This window comes from Muscardinus avellanarius (genome assembly GCF_963383645.1).
Source record: "Muscardinus avellanarius genome assembly, chromosome: 10".
Classification (NCBI taxonomy): Eukaryota; Metazoa; Chordata; class Mammalia; order Rodentia; family Gliridae; genus Muscardinus; species Muscardinus avellanarius.
In genome coordinates this window covers 94363737-94380725 of record NC_137796.1, presented here as the reverse complement: position 1 = coordinate 94380725, position 16989 = coordinate 94363737, and positions in this window count along the sequence as shown.

Below are 16989 nucleotides of genomic sequence, written 5' to 3'. Positions count from 1 at the left end.
CCAGCTCTTTTTAGCTTTTCTTTTGTTTATTATTATTAGTTTTAGTTTTAGTTTTTTGCAGTACTGGAGATGGAACCCAGGGGCATTCTACCTCCAAGCTACACCCCCAAGCCCTATTTCTTATTCTTTATTTTGAAACAGGATCTCACTGGGTTGCAAAGGGCCTCACTAAGTAGTAGCTGAGGCTGGCTGTGAACTATCCTCCTGTTTCGGCCTCCTAAATGCTGGGATTACAAGCATGTGCCACCATCTGGCTTATCTTTTTTTTAAATTTAAATTTAAATGTTTTATTTTTGGTGGTTCTGGGGTTTCTGGAAGCCCTTCTACCTCTGGGCTATACTCCCAGACCTATTTTTATATTTTTATTTGGAAACAGGGTCTCTTAAGCCAGAGCAAGCGGCTGCCTTCAAATCTGTGCGATCCTCCTGTCTCCGCTTCCCAAGCGTGGGGATTATAAGCGTGCACCACCACGCCTGGCATTATCTTTTGTTTTGAAACAGGGTTTCGCTAAGTTGTTGAGAGTCTTGCTACATTGCTGAGGCTGTCCTTGAACCCGGAATCCTCCTGCCTGAGCCTCCAATTATTGTGGGATTATAAGTGGACATGCACATCTGGCAATTTTTATCATTTAAAAAAATATTATCATTTAGGCCGGGCGTGGTGGCGCACGCTTGTAATCCCGCGCTTGGGAGGCAGAGACAGGAGGATCGCGCAGGTTCGAAGCCAGCCACGCGCGCTGGCTTAGGAGACCCTGTTTCCAAATAAAAATGTAAAAATAGGTGTGGGAGTGTAGCCCGGAGGTAGAAGGGCTTCCAGGAACCCCAGTACCACACACACACAAAAACATTATCAGTTAAAAAACCCCATTTTACTAATTTATGTTACCTGGGGCAAGTTACTTAACCTCTATTTCCTTCCCTGTAACACAGGATAGAACTGCCTTCCTAGGGTTGAAGGAGGTAGAATTACCAATGTGAAGTGCCTGGTGGTACCTATGAGTACCTATCTCCCCATCACAAGTGCCACATAAATACTAGCTAGGAGGTGAGTAATAGCAAATCCACTCCCTACCTTTCTATGTATTGGTTTCTCTTTTTAAATATTTTCAACTTTTGTGGGAGATCAGTATAGGCTTATAACCTATAAGAAAAAATACAGAGTGATCCCACAAAACATTTCCCCTTGAGCCCTGAGCTCCCTAGCCAATCCGCGTCCTTCTCTCCATCTTTCGGGTCTTCTGATATTGGCTTCGTGTGAAATGCCCAGGGATCTTAGCTGCAAGAACAGGGGAAAGTACTAGAAGTTTTGTGATTTACTCCTAACTACCCCAGTGCTCTGCTGACGTGCAGGGCCGCGCCATGGCTTGTGTGATGGTGTGATGGGCACCAAGAGGAAGCGGGTCTTTCTTCTCCGCCCCCGACGACTCCATCGACTCCATCGGGACCGTAAGGATGAGCAGCATGGCTTTCAGGGAGCAGCAGGCTATGAGGAGCGGGTGCGGGAGGGTCAGATCACGTTGAGCCAGCAGCGGCGGCGGGGTGCGCGTCAGTCCACCATCGCTGTCCACTCCGATCGCTCGCTACGCTTTCCCCTTGACTCCCACGGAAGTTGTGCTGTGTTCGGTTATAGACAATGGATCGTAATCTGCACCGCCGACCATCGCTGCCTCATTCCCCTTCACCAGATGCTCACTTGCCCAGCCTCTCTTGCATCTAAGAGTGGCCACGTGACCAGTTCTCACCAGAGTATGAACTTCTACAAACATTTTTGCATTTTCATTGTCTCCTTTCCTGTTAGGGATAAAGGAGGGAGGAGGGAGGGCATGAAGGCTGGAGCTGCAGCAGCCGTATGGGAACCTTGAGGCAATGAGCTGCAGAGAACGGTCAAGTGAAAGGGAAGGGGGTCCCTGAGCCCTGACATCACTACGCTGCTGACTGAACTTGCTGCCTGGGTCTATCCAGAAAGGACAGCAGAGCCTCTGCCATGATTAGGTGGTTCTGTAAATCCTTTGTGGCCAGGCATAGCTTAATTGATTCAGAGAGGGGTTCATGATATAAAGAAATTGCTGCCGATGAAATAATTTCAGAGTGGATGTGACGCCAACAGATGTTTCTCAAGTCATCTGACGGGAGAGGCTTCCTGAAGGAGGAGGGAGGGAGCTGGCCCTGGGCTTTGGCTGATGTACACATAACAAATGATGTGTTTCCATCACAACGGATGTGAGCCAGGGATGTAGAATAGAACGGGACATGAGAATTAAAAAAGAAGAGAAAAAAGGCAGCTGAGCTCTTTCTGGCTGTAAAGGCGCAAAATTGAGAATTGTTCTAGTGAGGAGGACCCCTCCCCTGGAAAGAACTGGAGCTGCCCCCCCCATGCCAAAGGGGCCCTGCCCCGAGCCCCCAGCAGATGAGCTGCGGATGAAACTGAGCACCCAGCGGTCCAGAGCTGCCGAGCGTCACGCCCTCGTCTCTTCCCTGCACCGCGACTCCTGGGCTTTGCGGCCCTTATGAAGTCACCGGAGGCTGCTGGCGGGGTGCTGCACCCAGCTGCCGCCGTCCGCCGTCCCCCCGACTGTCAGCCAAGGTCTAGATCTGCTGGACCAAGAGATAGCTCCTGGCCCAGGCAGGACGGAGCGGGACAGTGCGAGGCTTCACCGCGCCACTTAGAGCCATGCACAGTGGGAAACCTGTGCAGTCTTTATCTCTAGACTTTTCTGTTTAGTATTTTTGGGCTGCCATTGGCCACAGGGAACCAAAACCACAGAGAGCAAAACTGTCGATCGTGGAGACAGAAGCCAAGGAGCCAGAGCCAGAGGCCAAGGAGGGAGGGAACGCTTGGGGATTAGTGCAACTACCAAGAGACAAGGGCAGGTGTGCACTTCCGGCCATGGAGGATATTTATGATCCCAGATATAGGAGCTCGTGGAGTAGACAGCCCCGCTGTTCAGGGAGGATGGGGCCTCGGGAGGTCAATGCTGCCGACAGGTGCCTGTTAGGGGTGCAGAAAACCTAGCTGGGAAAAACAGATTCCGCCCTTCATATCCACTCAGTACTGCATTCCTTGGTCAATGAAAGATAGGAGAGACTCTGGGAGATGTCAGGAAGAGAAATAGGAGTTTAAAATAGAGCCTGTGGGCCAGGCGTGGTGAAGCGCGCCTGTAATCCCAGGACTAGGGAGGCTGAGCCTGGAGGATCACAGGTTCCAAGCTAGTCTTGGCAACTTAGTGACACCCCTGTTTTATTTTATTTTTTTTAATTTATTTTTATTGGTGCATTGTAATCATATATCACGTTGGAATACCAGACTTGAGAGGATATACAAGCACACATCATCCAATTAGCCCTCATCCAGTCCCCATCCCATTCCCTCCCCCTCCCTCATCCCATGCTTGTTTGGTGATTAACTTTGATACATTTGTTTATGTACCTCCTGCGTTTTAAAGAGGCTCCTCCCCTATTCCATACCCTCTGATTGGTCACCTTAATTGCTTCACTATAGGGCCCTTTCTATAGCTCGACCTCTTCCTGTTGCCCCTTTCCTCCTAGTTCTTGCTGATTAGGGGAAGCATCTGGTTTTTATTTTCTGCGATATTTCTCTGTGCATGCCGTGTTGCAAGTACCGATCCCACTCTTGACGGCCCCAGTACTGGCCTGGCTACCCGGTGGACTGATCCAGACCTCGCTGGGTCAAGCAGCGGCCTTGCCTCATGGGAGGCCCTGATTCTGGTCTCGCTGGCCCTGACACTGGCCTAACTCCTCAGTTGGCTCTGATCCTGGTCTCGGTGGCCCCAGCACCGGCCTGTCCTCAAGGCAGGCTCTGATCCGGGCCTCCGGAGGCCTCAGTAGCGGCCTTGCCTCACGAAAGGCTCCGATGTCAGCCGCTGGCCCTGGCACCATCCTAACCCTTCGGCAGGCACCGATCCCAGCCTCGGAGGCCCCCGCTCCAGCCTTACCTCATGGCAGGCTCCGATCCCGGCCTCACTGGCCCCGGCACCAGCCTAACCCCTTGGCAGCCTCCGATCTCAGCCTCGGAGGCCCTAGCACTGGCCTTGCCTCATGGCAGGCTCCGATGCCAGCCTTGCTGGCCTCGGCACCAGCCTAACCCCTTGGCAGGCTCCGATCCCGGCCTTGGAGGCCCCAGTAGCAGCCTTGCCTCACAGCAGGCTCTGATGCCAGCCATTGGCCCCGGCACCGGCCTAACCCCTCGGCAGGCTCTGATCCCGGCCTCGGAGGCCCCAGTACTGGCCTTTCCTCATGGCAGGCTCCGATCCCGGCCTCGCTGGCCCCAGCACCAGCCTAACCCCTCAGCAGGCTCCGATCCCGACCTCGAAGGCCCCAGCACCGGCCTAACCCCTCGGCAGGCTCTGATCCTGGCCTCGGAGGCTCCAGCACCGGCCTTGCCTCACGGCAGGCTCCAATCCCAGCTTTGCTGTGTCCATCGGTGGCCTCACCCCTCGGCAGGCTCCAATCCGAGCACCCTCTTCACCCAACCATTTGTCCCACATTCTCGAGGGTGCGTGGTGGTAGCATTCTGCCTCTGAGGTTATTACTTCAAAGGTTCCAGGTGTAATGCATCCGATCTCTGCCTCCCCAGAGTACTAGCCACTGTCATTGCCACTGCCTCCACCATTTCAAATCTTTCCCAAGCTCTTTTTCCACTCTGAATGTTGTCCAGTGTTCCTAAGCATGCGTGATGGTGGCATTCGACATTTGGTGTAATTTCTCCAAAAAAATTAGGTTGGTAGGATCCGATTTTTGCTTCTCCTGAATACGAGTCTCCACCGTCATCGCGGAGACCACTTTCAACACCGCCTTTCTCCTTGGTCTCCGCTAAACTCTCTCCTTACAGGTGATGTTCAAGATTCTTAACAATGTAGAGAAGCAGCAGTCCTCCTTCACGGGGAATTTTTCCATAAGTTCCAGTGCATTTGTTTAAGTTTTGTCTGCATCTCCAGTATCCTGGCATCTGCCACGGCCTTCTTGACCCCTCTCCGATATTTTTCTTTTTTCTTTTTCTTTTCCTTTTTTTTTCTTTTTAAATAAGAGAAGACAGTATGTGTGGTTTGAGGAGGTAGTGGGATCAGGCACTCAGTAGCACTGTGACCTGGCCCGGTTTCCTCATGGGTCCAGCGTGCTCCGCACTACTCCGCCTGGGGCCCAGAGTCCTGCGACCCGGGCTCCGGATGTTCCAGGGTCCGGCGTGCCCCTCCCAGCCCCTGCCCGGGACCCAGGTTCTTACGACCGGGCCTGGCTAAGACCCCTGTTTTAAAATAAAAACTAAAAGGGCTGGGGGTGTAGTTTGGAGATAGAATGCCCCCAGGTACAATCTCTAGTACCAATAAAATTATAAATATACATATGTGTGTATATGTGTATATATATATATATATATATATATATATATATAGTGTGTGTGTGTGTGTGTGTGTGTGTGTGTGTGTGTGTGTGGTACTGGGGGTGGAAACCAGTGTTTTTTTCTACCTCCGGGCTACACTCCCAGACCTATTTTATACTTTGTTTGGAAACAGAGCCTCACTAAGTTGCTGAGAGCCTCACTCAGTAGCTGAGGCTGGCTTCAGACCTGTGTGATCCTCCTGTCTCAGCCTCCCAAACACTGGGGTTACAAGTGTGGGCCACCACGCCTGGCTAAAATAAAATATTTAAAATAAACAAATAAATAAAATAAAACAGAGCCAGTGGGGCTAAAGGGAAGAAAGAGACACATAGGAAAAGGGTTTGCTGGAGCATCCAGGCGCACTGGGGAAGCTGTCTGCAAATGACTGGGAAAGGAGGGTTTCCTCAAAGAGGGAGGGTGGTTATTCCCCAGGATAGGAAACCTTACTAAAGGGGAAGCGATGTTATATTTATTCTCTTTCTTTTTCCCAATAATATTTTTTCCTGTTGTAAAAGTAGGACAGACTCCTTAAAGAAAATGTGGATGTTATGAATAAATAGAAAGAAAAAAAGAAGAAAGTCACTCATAACCATGCTCCATTAGCAAAGCTAGTCTCTGTGTTGGTTCTGTTCACTTAGCGTTTTATCTACTTAGTTAGTACGAGGGATGGAACCCAGGACCATTCGACCTCTGAGCTATACCCCCAGCCCTATTTTATTTTATTTTTTATTTTGAGTCTTGCTGAGTTGCTGAGGGCCTTGCTAAGTTGCCAAGGCTCGTCTCAAACCCGTTACCCTCTCGTCTCAGCCTTCCAAATACTGGGATTACAGGCTTTCCATTTTATTAAAAACCCTGTTACAAAGGTTGACATTTGCTTCCTACTTTCTTTCCCTTGTCCCTTTTACATTACATTGTGAGTATTTTTTCCTTCTTATTATGGACTTTGGGTCAATATGATGCTGTCTAATAATCTACCAACAGCCTGCAAAGCAATTTCCCGAGTAAGCACTTCCCATCTGTTGGGCTACGGGCTAGCTGCCAATTTCTCTCTAGAAAAATAAATGCTTCCAAGCTGGGCGTGGTGGTCCACGCTTGTAATCCCAGTACTTGGTAGGCTGAGACAGGAGGATCGCCAGCCTCATCTACTTAATGAGGACATGTTTCAAAATAAAGAATAAAAAATAGGGCTGGGGGTGTAGCCCAGAGGTAGAATGCCTCTGGGTTCCATCCCCGGTAACACACACACACACACACACACACACACACACACACACACACACACACACCTTCCAGGGAACCTGGACGTGAAGACCCACCACCCGCTGTCGCCGGGCATCTGCCCAGTGGAGCGGTCCAGGTCCCATGTGTATTTCATCCTCGTGAGAACCTGCCAAGGCAGATGCTACTGTGACTTATTTAGCTTTTTTTCAGTGACTAAATTAGGAAAATTAAATGTGTCTTTGTAAGAGTTATTCAAGGAGAACCAAAGGGTCAATTGGGAAGGATGAAACCCTCCTCCGGTTTCCCTCAACCACACCCAGACCACTCCCCAGAGAAGACCCGTGCGTGTTCCTGGTATATCTTCCAAAAATATTCTATGCGTATCCAAACATATTGGGGATAGGACTTGGAATCGACACACTGTGGTCACTATTTTAGTCCAGAACTTCCTATGTGTCCGAGGGAACGTATCTCAAGTGTCATTCTTTGTCAGGCTATTAATCTATGAGCTAGCCATGCTTTTTTTTTTTTTTTTTCATTTGACACTTAATGACACCAAGGCCCAGGAGGTGAAGCGTGAGTTGAATTGTCTCCCCTCCAAAAAGATACGGTGACTTTCTAACCCCCAGCACCTCAGAACATGACCTTATCTGGAAATAGGGTCATTAAAGATGTAATTAGTTAAGATGAAGTCATACTAGAGTTGGGTGAGCCCGAAGCCAGTATGAATCTTGTCCTTAAAAAAGAGGAAGGTCGCCGGGCGTGGTGGCGCACGCTTGTAATCCCTGCGCTTGGGAGGCAGAGACAGGAGGATCGTGCAGGTTCGAAGCCAGCCGCGCTGGCGTAAGAGACCCTGTTTCAAAAATATAAAATAGGTTTGGGAGTGTAGCCCGGAGGTAGAAGGGCTTCCAGGAACCCCAGTACCACCAAAAAAAAAAAAAAAAAAAAAAAAAAAAAAAAAAAAAAAAGAGGAAGATGGGTGTAGTGATGCACACCTATAATCCCAGTATTTGGAGGCTAAAACAGGAGGATTGCAGGTTTGAGGCTAGCCTTAGCAAGGCCCTCAGCAACTTTGGGAGATCCTGTTTCAAAATAGAAATTTAAAAGGGTTAGGGGTGTAGCTTGGAGGTAGAATGCCTGTGGGTTTAATCCCCAGTATAAAAATAAGGGAAGGAGGAAGCCTGGTATGCCAGTACATGCCTGTAATCCTAGCTACTCAGGAGCCTGAGGACGAATGGAGGATCACAGGTGTTAGGGGCTAGCCTGGGAAATTAGTGAGACCCTGTCTGAAAATAAAATACAAAAGGCTGGGGATGTGGCTCAGTAGGAGAGCCCTTCTACACCCAGCTCTGTAAACCCAAACAAAAGACACGTTGGGGGATGCTGTGGGCACAGAGACATGTGTGGGGGACGAGAATGTGAAGACTTGGAACAAAGGCCACCCAGAGGCAGAGGACTGCAGTAATGCATCTACGGCCAGAGAAGATTGCTGGAAGATTCCAGAAACTTGGCAGAGGCCAGGAAGGGTTCCTGTACAGAGGTGTCAGAGGGAGCATGGCCCAGTTTACACCTTGTCAGACTTCCAGCCTCTGGAACTGGGAGATAACACAATGCTGATTTTTTTTTGGGGGGGGAGTGATACTGGGGATAGAACCCAGGGGCAGTCTATCTCTGAGCTATACCCCCAGCCCTGTTTTTTATTCTTTATTTTGAAACCAGGTCTCACTGAGATGCAAAGGGCCTCACTAAGTAGCTGAGGCTGTCCGTGAACCACGATCCTCCTGTCTCAGCCTCCCAAATGCTGGGATGACAAGCGTGTGCCATCATGCCCAACATTGATTTTTTTAAGTGACTCTGTGTGTGGTTTTTTGTTATGGCAGCCCCTGGAAACCAATTATTTTGGCCAGCATTCTCATGGCTATGACCCAAAAGACCTGACCACACAACCTAGAGGAAGGAAGATTTCTTTGCTTATAGTTTCCCTGGCGATTTTGGGTTCAGTCCATGTGAGGCCGGGGACCGCAGAGCTCAGGGCATGATGGTGGGAAGGAGAGAGAGGGGGAGAGCAAGGGCTTCACTCTCACTTCATGGAGGCCGAGCAGAGAGAGCCAACAGCAAGGGGATTCAAAGACATTAACACACTCCCCAGGCCACGCCCAGGACCCAGCTTCTCCAGCCACACCCCACCTGCCTAGGTTACCACTCAGTAAATCCATTACAGTGGATTTTCACTGGTGTGTGCTTTAATGACATCAACTCTGAATGTCAATACATGAGCTCTTCAGGGGACAGTCTGTCTCACACCATAACACCAGCACACACACATCAAAGCTCTAAATGAGAAGGTGGCATCCCTGCAATCTGAGCGCAGGTGCGCGTGACCATCAGGCCAGTCCTCTTGGTGAAGTGTATGCTGCTCAGCCCCTGCCAGGCACTTAAGTCTCTGAAGTGGGCCTTCTGTCCCTTGTGGGTCTTGGGGGTCATTTTCCCCTTGTGGTTGCCGGTACCTTCCACCAGGGGGCATAGCTGAGCTTTGTGCACAGAAAGGAAAAGGACAGAAAGGCAGAAGACCCTCCTGCAGTTCCCTCTGCACAAACTGCTCGCAGCTTTGGCCCACCGAAGGTAAGACCACAGCAAAACCCAGGAGGGCATGTGCAGTGGTGGCACACGCCTGTACTCCCAGTGCTCGGGAAGTTAAGACAGGAGGATGGCAGGTTTGGGACCAGCCTCAGCAACTAAGTGAGGCCCTCTGCAACTTAGCGAGACCCTGCTTCAGAGTAAAATATAAAACAGGGCTGCCTTGAACCCGCAAGCTTCTTGTCTCAGCCTCCCAAGTACTAGGATCACAGGTGTGTGCTACCACGCCTGGCTGAGGGTGGAGTTTTGACATGAGACATATAAAAACTGCACCATAAGGAGCAAGCTGGCAAGCTCCGCTGCTGAGCTTTGAGGCTGCCCTGCTTGCTTGCTGACTATGCTAAACTCAGATTGTTTGGCTTTTCCTTGGGCTTCATAATATAATCTAGTAACCCTGTAATCTTTTTCACAATGCCTTTTTTTTTTTTTTTTGAGATGAGGTCTTGCTGACTTGCCCAGGCTGGTCTCCAGTGATCCTCCTGCCTCGGCCTCCTGTGTAGCTGGACATACAGGCTTGCATCTGCTACCCCATCTTGTGTGTGTGTGTGTGTGTGTGTGTGTGTGTGTGTGTGTGTGAGAGTGTTACTAGGGATGGAACCCAGGGGCCTTCTATCTTTGGGCTACACCCCCAGACTTATTTTTTTTTAAATTTGGAAACAGGGTCTCGCTAAGTTACTAAGAACCTCACTAGGTTGTGGAGGCTGGCTTCTAACCTATGATCCTCCTGTCTCAGCCTCCCAAGAATTGGGATTACAAACGTGCCACCACACCCGGCAGCCCCATTCTTTTAAAAATCAGAATTCACTTCTGTTATTTGCATCAGTGTGCAAAACACACACACACACACACACACACACACATGCATACCTACCTAAAACCCTGAATTACTATGATGTAGGATAGAAAAGATAAAGGGTGCCAGGCGTGGTGGTGCACGCTTGTAATCCCCGCACTTGGGAGGCGGAGACAGGAGGATCATGCGGGTTCGAAGCCAGCCACGCTGCCTTAAGAGACACTGTTTCCAAATAAAAAAATTATATATATATATATATATATTTGGGTCTGGGAGTGTAGCCCCGAGGTAGAAGGGTTCCAGGAACCCCAGTATCACCAAAAAAAAAAAAAAAAAAAGAAAGAAAGAAAGAAAGAAAGAAGGAAAAAAGAAAGAAAAGAAAAGAAAAAAGAAAAGAAAAAATGGTAAAGTACATTACTTAACACCATACAGGCAAACAAAAAAAAAAAAAAAAAGAAGAAGAAGAAGAATACAGTCTAAGCACCACTGACACCTAAAAAGGGCTTACTGCTTGTAGGTTCTCGGCAAGCATTTGTTGACTGACTGCAGAAACGAACTTACAGTAACAGCAAATGAGACTAGCGCAGAGGGACGGGTTCGGGGCTGGAGAGGCAGCACTATCCCGCTTCTTTCCTAACAACAGAGACGCTGCGGGGTCAAGTGGGTAAATCAAGGCCTTGAAGCCTAATCATAGAATATTCATGTTATCTCCAGAGTTAAAACAAGAAAAGCGTCTCTGAGTAGCGGCAGAGTCAACCTTTTAAGCACCACGCGTTCTCAACCTTTTTAATATCTTGCCAAGGAAGGAGCCTTATTTGCAAAAGGCTGGCGGGCCAGGAGGACCAGGAGGGGCGACCTTCAGAACCAACCAGCCTGCACCGGCCAGGAGGGCGAGCGTCCAGCAGGGGGCGCGTCTCTCCCACTTGCACCCGCAGCTGCGGTGGGGAGATTATTATTGTTTTATTTTGCGTTCCCTTAATTGTGTGTGTGTGGGGGGGCATGCGGGGGGAGATCAGGGTTTTTTCTCCTACGCTTCTAAGTCGTTTGTATTTTCTCTTCTGCGAATTGCCTTTTCAGTGTTTTTGCACTAAATGGAAATTCTCTCTCCTCTCGAATTCAGCTCTTTCTTCTACCTGAGGTCGTGTTTTTACTAAACTCCCCAGTCTAGTTTATTTTGGGCACCTTAGCTTTGTTTGAGTTCTTCTTTCCTCTTCAGAAAAGTGCTGGGGGAGGCGCTTGGAGGTAGAAAATGCCCCTGAGTTCAATCTCCACTACAGAACACCCCCCCCCCAAAAAAAAGTCTATAAATGAAAACTGAAACACTATTTAGACACAATTATATAAACGTAGAAACAATTCTGGAAGACCGGGTAGCTCCATGTTTATTGGTGGTTAACTTGGGGGCAGAAATTTACAAAAAGTTATTTCTCATTTTATGTCACTTGTTTATTATTGTGCTGGAGATCAAACCTCGTGTGACAGGCATGGTAGGAAAGAGGCATATCACTCAGCGACACCCCGGCCCTTTCTAATTCATGTTAAAAGGACGGCGCTTGAGTTTTACTTTCTTTTCCTTCTTTTGGGTATTCCCATCTTAGGATTTTTCGCTTAAAGTATTTATAAAAATTAACATGGCAAAGTGCAGAGTAACAAAATAATATAGAATGGCAATGATGTTTCACTAGGTATGACGGTGCTGCGTATCTGTAATCTCAGGACGTGGGAGGCTGAGGCAGGAGGATTGCAGGCTTCAGGCCAGCTTCAGCAACTTAGCAAGACCTTGTTTCAAAATAAAAGATTTTAAAAAAGGACTGAGTTGTACAGTTGTAGCTCAGATCTCTGAGGCAAAATGTCCCAGAGTCCAACCTCCCCCCCCCAAAAAAAAAGAAGAAAAGAAAAGAAAAAAGAAAAGAAAAGAAAGTTTCTTTCTTCTTTGGATACCTAGAAGTAATTACAGTGGATACTGTCTTAAGTAAGTTTTTGTCCATATTCTTTGCAGAGCCTCTGTGCAGAAGTGTCTGTCCATCTCTGTGCATCATCCTCTAGTCTTTTACCCAAATGGTGAACCACATACACACATACAGAATCTTTTCTTTTACCCCAACAGTGTATCTTAGAAATTGGCGAATGTCAGAGCTCACACATATCCACCTCATTAAAAAAAAAAAAGCTCTATAGCATTCTCACGTGGGAACTCTTTAATATGATGGATGTTTCTCCCATTGACTAGCAAAGGTTGCTTTTCCGTGTCAAAGAAATTACCATAAGCAGCTTTACTCAGGTTTAGTGTGTGTCGAGGATAAATTCTTGAAACTAGTGTTCTAGGGTCAAAGGTTTTTTCCTTCTTCCTCATTTCTAAATTTTGATAGTTATTTCATAATTTCCTTCCAAAAATATTGTGCCAGTGTTGGCTCACACCAAGAATGTGTGAAGGTTTTCATGTTCCCCGCTGAGTCCAGTCCCTTATCACGGTTTTGCAGTCTTTGGTGGGTGAGCTCTGGCATGTCACTGTATTTCTTTGGTGGATGGTGAGGTCAGGCAGCACTTTATAGGTGTATAAGCCCCTTGAGTTTCACTTCCTGTGAACTACCATTTCTTGTTTTCTGCCCAGCCTCATTTTGCTATTGGGTTGTTGGTCTTCCTTTTTTTTTAATTCTGAAAAAAAGGCCTTTTTATATTAGAAAAGTAGCTCACAATTTGTATGTGGATGTGGTGAATATCTTTCTTAATTTTTGCTTTTGTTTATTACTTTTTTCTCTAAGGAAATTTATAATTTTTACCTATTGAAATTTATTCATCGATCTTAGATTTGTGACTTTCTCAGAAAGGTCTTCTCATTCATAAAATGACAAACATTTGCCCATTTTATTTATTTATTTATTTATTTATTTATTTATTTATTTATTTATTTTGGTGGCACTGGGGATGGAACCCAGGGGCCTTCTACCTCCGGGCTACACTCCCAGACCTATTTTATATTTTTATTTGGAAACAGGGTCTGTTAAGCCAGCTGAGGCTGGCTTCAAACCTGCGCAATCCTCCTGTCTCAGCCTCCCAAGCGCAGGAATTACAAGCATGCACCACCACGCCCGGCACATTTGCCCATTTTAAAGTAGCATAGTTTTTTTTTTTACTTTAACAATTTTGCCATGCATGTCAGAAATTTATTTTGGTATAAGGAATGAGGTAGAGACTCAGTATTTATTTATTTACTTATTTAGGCTAAATACCTACCCAGATCTCCTAATACCATTTATTGATAAATCAATCTGTCTTCTCCCACATTTATTTATTTATTATTTATTTATTTATTTATTACAGTACTGAGTATTGAACCCAGGAACATTCTACCTTTGAGCTAAATTCTCAGCCCTTTTTATCTTTTGCTTTGAAACAGGGCTTTGCTACATTGCTGAAGTTGCCCCAAACCTGCAATCCTCCTGTCTCAGCCTCCCAAGTACTGGGATTACCGGCGTGCACCACCACACTTGACCCTCCATATTTATTTGAAATACTTCTCTTGTCTTATACAGGGCCTTGATGATATAGATACCGGCAGAAAGTCTTGGGCAACCAAACTCTGAGATCCTGGCCAGTTCTCCATTTTTCTTGCTGACATTTTTTAACTCTCAGAAGGCAGAGGAAGTATCTAGAGGAACCCTTGTCCTGAGCCAAGTTCTGGCCAGCCAGGCAGAATGAGCTGGTGCGAGGAACTGATAAAATCTTGGTAGAGTCAGTGTGTGGTCTTTCTTGGCACCCGCTCTGCCTCCCACCACGTTGGTGAACCCCTGACTCTCTCCAGCTTGGCTGGGAACCTCCCCTGTGGTCAGTGCCCCCAACAGCCCAGCTCTGCCTGTAGCAACAGGAAGTTGGACAAACAAGTTCCTCAAAGGTGGCCTCCTCTCTCTTCTTTGCATATATTCTCTCTCTGCCTGCAAGACTTTCTCTCACTTTTGTGCCTAGCTAGCCCCACGTCCTTCATAGCTCAGCCCAAGATCCCCTCCGTGATCTGCTCCATGGTACCTTCTGTTTCCTTAATGGTCATCAAGTCACTCCAATTCCAGGGCCTCATGATCTGCAAGGTGGGCCGGGGCAAATCCCACATACACATTTCCCATGGTTTCTCTTCTCTAGGACCAGGGCTGGCTACATAATCTGTGGGGCTCAGTGGAAAATGAAACCATAGGGCCTCTTGTTCCACAGTGGTGGATTTCAAGATGGCAACGGCAGAGCATTTGAGTCAGTTTGGAGCCCTTGATGCTGTGGGGCCTTTGAGGCCACAGGATGTGATCTTATCTGTGAGGGTAGGGAGGATCTTTGTAGAAATAATTAAGGATCTGGAGATAAAGAGGTCATTTTGGGTACCCGAGAGCCAATGACACATGTTCTTACACGAGATACACAAGGAAGATGAGGTAGAGGAGGAGCAGGTGATGTACAGAAGGGGTTGGAGATTGCAGGGATGTGGCCACAGGCTGAGGAGTGTGGACAGCCACCAGAAGCTGGGAGCAGCAGTGATGGATCATTGACTTTGGTCTACAGAGAGATCCTACACCTGCCAACACCTTGACTTCAGCTCTCTGGGCTCTAGCGATGGGAAAGACTAGATTTCTGCCATTTTAAGCCAGTCAATTTGTGGTAATTTGTTTCAGCAGTCTCGGGAAACTAATACACCCAGGACTTAGGGCATTTGTTGGAAGCACCAGGAAAGGAAGAGCAGTCTTTCCTTTGGGGTCACTAAGTCTGTAGGGCTGAGCTTGGGGTTCCCAGGGCCATCACATGGCAGAGCCCATCTGAGGATGGGTAGGACCCAGAAAGCAGAGGCAAGAGGTGGAAGGAGAGTGATTCCTGCCATGAGCCTGGATCCAGCTATCCCTGAGTGTGTTGGCATGTAAGTCTAAAATTACTGGAAAAACAACAACAACAACAACAGCGAAGCTCGATTCAGTTGAAATTCAATTTTTTTTTGTCATTTTAACCTGAAAAGTCCTAACTACTATTTAGATTTCAAACAATTAAAAAATCACCCAGGATTCCATGAATGAGGCTTGGACAAGAAAGTAGCTCAGGAGAACTTAGAGGTAGGGATGGTAGAGAAAAAAATGAAGAGGGGAGAAGGCACCCAGTGAAGCCGAGTGACCACAAGGTGAACCCTCCAGGAACGCCCGGGCACGCTTTCAGGGCACGTCTGAAAGATGAAATGAAGGCCAGGTGGCCTGTGACATGGGAGAGACCGGGTGTGCATGATTCCCTAAGGGAAGCTGCTGGGAATCTAAGAAACCTTGGAGCTGAGGCTGATGGTGCCAGTAGCTGAGGATCCTAGGGAGAACTCTTTGCTTATGTTAGAGAGAAAGGCTCCTTAGTACTGTGTTATGGCAATGTAAAAGAGAAGAAACCAAACTGCTCTGGGCATCATGGGAATTTAGTCAACGGTTCAGGGCATTAGGGATTTTTTTTGTTGTTGTTTGCAATGCTGGGACTAGAACCCAAGGCCACCGAGCTGCAGGCCCCAGCCCATAGTAAGAAATATTTAACAATCAAAGTTCCCAAGGAGATGACAAATGGGTTCTAGAATCTGGTGAAGATTTTCCATGATACAGGATGTGGAGTTGAAGTGATAATTCTTCCTTAGATCTCTCTGTGTTGGTAGTGGGAGTAGATTAAGATATTTAGAAGCCAGGTGTGGTGGTACACACCTATAATCCCATTTCATCTTTCAGACAAGCCAGAAGGATGACAGATTCTAGCACAGGCTCAACAACTTCGTGAGGTTCTCAGCAACCTGGTGAGACCTTTTTTCCAAATAAAAAATAAAATAGGGCTGAGGGGGTGTATGGTAGAATGCCCCTGGGGTCAATCCCCAGCACTACAAAAAAAAAAAAGGATATTACAGGCATGAAGCCCCCCCCCCATATATAATAAGTCCCTCAATGTAATTAGGCTGTGAAAGGTATATAACACATGTTTTTAACTGACCTTCCCTCCCTCCCTTCCTGTTTTCCTTCCTTCCTTCTTGCCTTCCTTCCTTCTTCCTACCTCTGAGGCCCCTGTTTTTTTTTTTTTTTCTTGTGGTACTGGGGGTGGAACCCAGGGGCTTTTCTACCTCCGGGCTATACTCCCAGACCTATTTTACACTTTATTTGGAAACAGGGTCTCACTAAGTTGCTGAGAGCCTCACTGAGTAGCTGAGGCTGGTTTCGAATCTCTGCGATTCTCCTGTCTCAGCCTCCCAAGCACGGGGATTACAAGCGCGCGCCACCACGCCCAGCAGGCCCATTTTTTTTTTTAAACTCCAGACAATACCACGGCACCCAGCGACGAGGCACTATAAACCACATCTCACTTTGGCTACGCTGCATACGTCTTATGGGACTTTTCTGCCTCCTCCTTTCCTTTGGGAGAAAATAGAGGTCTCTTCTCTAGTGCCGGTTCCTTTTGTCAGCACCCTTCTTCACATGTGGCTCGCGGAGCTGGGTGTGTCTGACAGCCATATGCACACCAGGGCCGCAAGGGTCCCCTGCACGTGTGCATCCGTCCACAATGCCGTGACTGAAAACAACAGAGGACTCTGGACAAGCCTAGGGAAACACTATTAGCCGACAGAATAGCTGTAGGTAAAACTAAGGGCCAGCCCGTGCTGTAAGAGCCAGGGAGGTCCTGGGTGGCAGGAGCCAAGGACCCATGCTGTGTGTGTGTGTGTGTGTACACGTAGGTACCAAGCCTGCACATGTGACCGCCATGTCGTAGAAGCTTCTTCACGGGAAACCAACCTCATGATCTCACTTTGGTCGAAGCCTGGCTCTCTCTGGAGGCCATTCCTCCTCCTCCTCCTCCATTACTGTCCTCTGTAGCCTTCGGAGTTTTTGTTTTAAATTTTTTTTTATTGGTGCACTGTAGTTGAACATCTTCATGGAGTACCGGATGGTAGAGGCATACAGGCCCAC